This window comes from Chiloscyllium plagiosum, unplaced genomic scaffold (assembly GCF_037043375.1).
Source record: "Chiloscyllium plagiosum isolate Xiang-an unplaced genomic scaffold, Cpla_swu_hap1 HiC_scaffold_24, whole genome shotgun sequence".
Classification (NCBI taxonomy): Eukaryota; Metazoa; Chordata; class Chondrichthyes; order Orectolobiformes; family Hemiscylliidae; genus Chiloscyllium; species Chiloscyllium plagiosum.
Window position 1 is genome coordinate 55,972,629 of NW_028270162.1, and position 6,074 is coordinate 55,978,702.

Here is a 6,074-nt window from a genome sequence, read left to right on the forward strand (position 1 = left end):
TCTCACATGCACACACTCTCTCACACACTCACTATCACACACACACTGTCACTCTCTCACACACACTTACTGTCTCACATGACACTCTCACATGACAAATTCTTCCTCTCTCTCACACACAAACACACACACTCTCTCACATGCACACATACACTCTCTCTCTCTCACACACACTCTTTCTCACACACACGCACTCTCTCTCTCTCTCTCACACACACACACCCTCTCTCTCACACACATGCACTCTCTCTCACACACATACTCTCTCTCTCTCACAAACACACACTCTCTCTCACACACACATGCTCTCTCTCTCTATCCACACATATACACTCTCTTACACACACACCCAAACACTCACATGCACACACAATCTCTCTCACACACATATACACTCTCTCTCACATGCACACACACTCACACACTCTCTATCTGTCTCTCACACCCACACACAAACACACTCTCTCTCACATACACACACACACGCACTCTCTCTCACAGACACACTCTCTCTCACACACATTCTCTCTCACACACATTCTCTCTCACACACACTGTCATACACAGACACACAGACACACACTCTCTCTCACACACAGACTCATGCTCTCTCTGTCTCTCTCGCACAGACACACACAAATTCACTCTCTCTCACACACATATACACACCCTATCTCTCTCTCTCACACACACACTCTCTCTCACACTCACACATACACTTTATCTCTCTCACACACACTCTCACAAACACACTCTATCTCTCCCATATACACACACTCTCTCACACACAAACTCACACACACACTCTCTCACACACACAATACTCTCTCTCTCACACACACACTCTCCCTCCCTCTCACACACACACTCTCTCTCTCACACACAAGCACACTCTCTCAAACACATAAAAATTCACTCTCTCTCTGTCACAAACACACTCACTCACATAAACGCTCCCTCTCTCACACAAAATTGTTGCAAATGCCTCAGCCTTATCTTTTAAACCGAGGGGTTGGATTCTTCCATCTTTGTGAAGGGGGAGTGACTCCTCTCGAAAAAGCTGTGAAATTTGGGGGCATTGTGTGGGAGTGGGAAGGTTTGTTTGAGTAAAAGTGGAGAATGTCAGGAGTGGGATTTGGACCCACGCCCCTAGGAAGGGACCAGAATTCACAAGCCCAGATGCAGAGCAAGGACTAACATTCCTTAAGTCTGGCGCCTTAGACCACTCGGCCATCCTGACAAGCTGCTGCAGATGCCCTTCCAGATGTCTTTCTCACTCTGTACAATTAGTCACCTTGCTCTTGTGCAGACACAAAATGCAATTCCGCATTTCTGCAGCTCCCTTGCATTCACACTCAGCAACAATCCCTCATACACAGTCTCACTCTCGCACACACACACACACACACAATCACTCTCTCACATGCACATGCACACACACACTCTCTATCTGTCTCTCACACCCACACACAAACACACTCTCTCCCTCTCACACACACATATTCTCCCTCTTTCTGTCTCTCTCACACACACTCTCTCTCTCACATGCACATACTCTCTCACACACTCACTATCACACACACACTGTCACTCTCTCACACACACTCACTCTCTCACATGACACACTCACGCTCTCTCACTCTCTCTCACACACACACATACTCTTTCTGTCTCACACACACACAAACACACTCACACAAAAACACACTCTCTCACGCACACACACAAAAATTCTCTCTTTCTCTCTCTCACACATACACACACACTCTCTCTCTCACACACGCGCTTTCTCTCTCTCTCACACACACACTCTTTCTGTCTCACACACACACACACACTCTCTCTCACACAAACCCACACTCTCACACACACACTCTCTCACACAAACACACACTCTCTCTCACACACACACTCTCTCTCACACACACTAACAAATTCTTCCTCTCTCTCTCACACAAACACACACACTCTCTCACATGCACACATACACTCTCTCTCCCTCACACACACTCTTTCTCACACACACGCACTCTCTCTCTCTCTCTCACACACACACACCCTCTCTCTCACACACATGCTCTCTCTCTCACACACATACTCTCTCTCTCTCACAAACACACACTCTCTCTCACACACACATGCTCTCTCTCTCTATCCACACATATACACTCTCTCACAGACACACTCTCTCTCTCACACACAAACACATGTAGACATACACACTCTCTCTCACAAACACACACTCTCTCTCACACACACGCACTCTCTCTCTCACACACACACCCAAACACTCACATGCACACACAATCTCTCTCACACACATATACACTCTCTCTCACATGCACACACACTCACACACTCTCTATCTGTCTCTCACACCCACACACAAACACACTCTCTCTCACATACACACACACACGCACTCTCTCTCACAGACACACTCTCTCACACACACATTCTCTCTCACACACATTCTCTCTCACACACACTGTCATACACAGACACACAGACACACACTCTCTCTCACACACAGACTCATGCTCTCTCTGTCTCTCTCGCACAGACACATACAAATTCACTCTCTCTCACACACATATACACACCCTATCTCTCTCTCTCACACACACACTCTCTCTCACACTCACACATACACTTTATCTCTCTCACACACGCACACACACACTCTCACAAACACACTCTATCTCTCCCATATACACACACTCTCTCACACACAAACTCACACACACACTCTCTCACACACACAACACTCTCTCTCACACACACACACTCTCCCTCCCTCTCACACACACACTCTCTCTCTCACACACAAGCACACTCTCTCACACACATAAAAATTCACCCTCTCCTGTCACAAACACACTCACTCACATAAACGCTCCCTCTCTCACACAAAATTGCTGCAAATGCCTCAGCCTTATCTTTTAAACCGAGGGGTTGGATTCTTCCATCTTTGTGAAGGGGGAGTGACTCCTCTCGAATAAGCTGTGAAATTTGGGGGCATTGTGTGGGTGTGGGAAGGTTTGTTTGAGGAAAAGTGGAGAATGTCAGGAGTGTGATTTGAACCCACGCCCCTAGGAAGGGACCAGAATTCACAAGCCCAGATGCAGAGCAAGGACTAACACTCCTTGAGTCTGGCACCTTAGACCACTCAGCCATCCTGACAAGCTGCTGCAGATGCCCTTCCAGATGTCTTTCTCACTCTGTACATTTAGTCACCTTGCTCTTGTGCAGACACAAAATGCAATTCCGCATTTCTGCAGCTCCCTTGCATTCACACTCAGCAACAATCCCTCATACACAGTCTCAATCTCGCACACACACACACACACACACACTCACTCTCTCACATGCACATGCACACACACAGTCTCTATCTGTCTCTCACACCCACACACAAACACACTCTCTCCCTCTCACACACACATATTCTCCCTCTTTCTGTCTCTCTCACACACACTCTCTCTCTCACATGCACATACTCTCTCACACACTCACTATCACACACACACTGTCACTCTCTCACACACACTCACTCTCTCACATGACACACTCACGCTCTCTCACTCTCTCTCACACACACACATACTCTTTCTGTCTCACACACACACAAACACACTCACACAAAAACACACTCTCTCACGCACACACACAAAAATTCTCTCTTTCTCTCTCTCACACATACACACACACTCTCTCTCTCACACACGCGCTTTCTCTCTCTCTCACACACACACTCTTTCTGTCTCACACACACACACACACACACTCTCTCTCTCACATGCACATACTCTCTCACACACTCACTATCACTCCCTCACATGACACACTCACGCTCTCTCACTCTCTCTCACACACACACATACTCTTTCTGTCTCACACACACACAAACACACTCACACAAAAACACACTCTCTCACGCACACACACAAAAATTCTCTCTTTCTCTCTCTCACACATACACACGCTCTCTCTCTCACACACGCGCTTTCTCTCTCTCTCACACACACACTCTTTCTGTCTCACACACACACACACTCTCTCTCACACAAACCCACACTCTCACACACACACTCTCTCACACAAACACACACTCTCTCTCACACACACACTCTCTCTCACACACACTAACAAATTCTTCCTCTCTCTCTCTCACACAAACACACACACTCTCTCACATGCACACATACACTCTCTCTCCCTCACACACACTCTTTCTCACACACACGCACTCTCTCTCTCTCTCTCACACACACACACCCTCTCTCTCACACACATGCTCTCTCTCTCTATCCACACATATACACTCTCTCACAGACACACTCTCTCTCTCACACACAAACACATGTAGACATACACACTCTCTCTCACAAACACACACTCTCTCTCACACACACGCACTCTCTCTCTCACACACACACGCAAACACTCACATGCACACACAATCTCTCTCACACACATATACACTCTCTCTCACATGCACACACACTCACACACTCTCTATCTGTCTCTCACACCCACACACAAACACACTCTCTCTCACATACACACACACACACGCACTCTCTCTCACAGACACACTCTCTCTCACACACATTCTCTCTCACACACATTCTCTCTCACACACACTGTCATACACAGACACACAGACACACACTCTCTCTCACACACAGACTCATGCTCTCTCTGTCTCTCTCGCACAGACACATACAAATTCACTCTCTCTCACACACATATACACACCCTATCTCTCTCTCTCACACACACACTCTCTCTCACACTCACACACTCTCTCTCACACTCACACATACACTTTATCTCTCTCTCACACACACTCTCACAAACAAACTCTATCTCTCCCATATACACACTCTCTCACACACCAACTCACACACACTCTCTCACACACACAATACTCTCTCTCTCACACACACACTCTCCCTCCCTCTCACACACACACAATCTCTCTCACACACAAGCACACTCTCTCACACACATAAAAATTCACCCTCTCTCTGTCACAAACACACTCACTCACATATACGCTCCCTCTCTCACACAAAATTGCAGCAAATGCCTCAGCCTTATCTTTTAAACCGAGGGGTTGGATTCTTCCATCTTTGTGAATCGGGGAGTGACTCCTCTCGAATAAGCTGTGAAATTTGGGGGCATTGTGTGGGTGTGGGAAGGTTTGTTTGAGGAAAAGGGGAGAATGTCAGGAGTGGGATTTGAACCCATGCCCCAAGAAAACAACCAGAATTCACAAGCCCAGATGCAGAGCAAGGACTAACGCTCCTTGAGTCTGGCGCCTTAGACCACTTGGCCATCCTGACAAGCTGCTGCAGATGCCCTTCCAGATGTCTTTCTCACTCTGTACAATTAGTCACCTTGCTCTTGTGCAGACACAAAATGCAATTCCGCATTTCTGCAGCTCCCTTGCATTCACACTCAGCAACAATCCCTCATACACAGTCTCACTCTCGCACACACACACACACACACACTCACTCTCTCACATGCACATGCACACACACACTCTCTATCTGTCTCTCACACCGACACACAAACACACTCTCTCCCTCTCACACACACATATTCTCCCTCTTTCTGTCCCTCTCACACACACTCTCTCTCTCAAATGCACACACTCTCTCACACACTCACTATCACACACACACTGTCACTCTCTCACACACACTCACTCTCTCACATGACACACTCACGCTCTCTCACTCTCTCTCACACACACACATACTCTTTCTGTCTCACACACACACAAACACACTCACACACAAACACACTCTCTCCCTCTCACACACACATATTCTCCCTCTTTCTGTCTCTCTCACACACACTCTCTCTCTCACATGCACACACTCTCTCACACACTCACTATCACACACACACTGTCACTCTCTCACACACACTCACTCTCTCACATGACACACTCACGCTCTCTCACTCTCTCTCACACACACACACATACTCTTTCTGTCTCACACACACACAAACACACTCACACAAAAACACACTCTCTCACGCACACACACAAAAAT

At 47.3% G+C, this 6,074-nt stretch overlaps 1 non-coding gene across 1 annotated transcript; it reads right to left on the reverse strand.

The window, feature by feature from the left end:
- Nucleotides 1-1,120: 1,120 nt before the first annotated feature.
- On the reverse strand, nt 1,121-1,240 carry trnal-uaa (transfer RNA leucine (anticodon UAA)). The gene is made up of 2 exons: nt 1,203-1,240; nt 1,121-1,166 (listed from the first exon to the last, which is right to left on the reverse strand). It is a non-coding gene; the product is annotated as a tRNA-Leu (tRNA).
- Nucleotides 1,241-6,074: the final 4,834 nt, after the last annotated feature.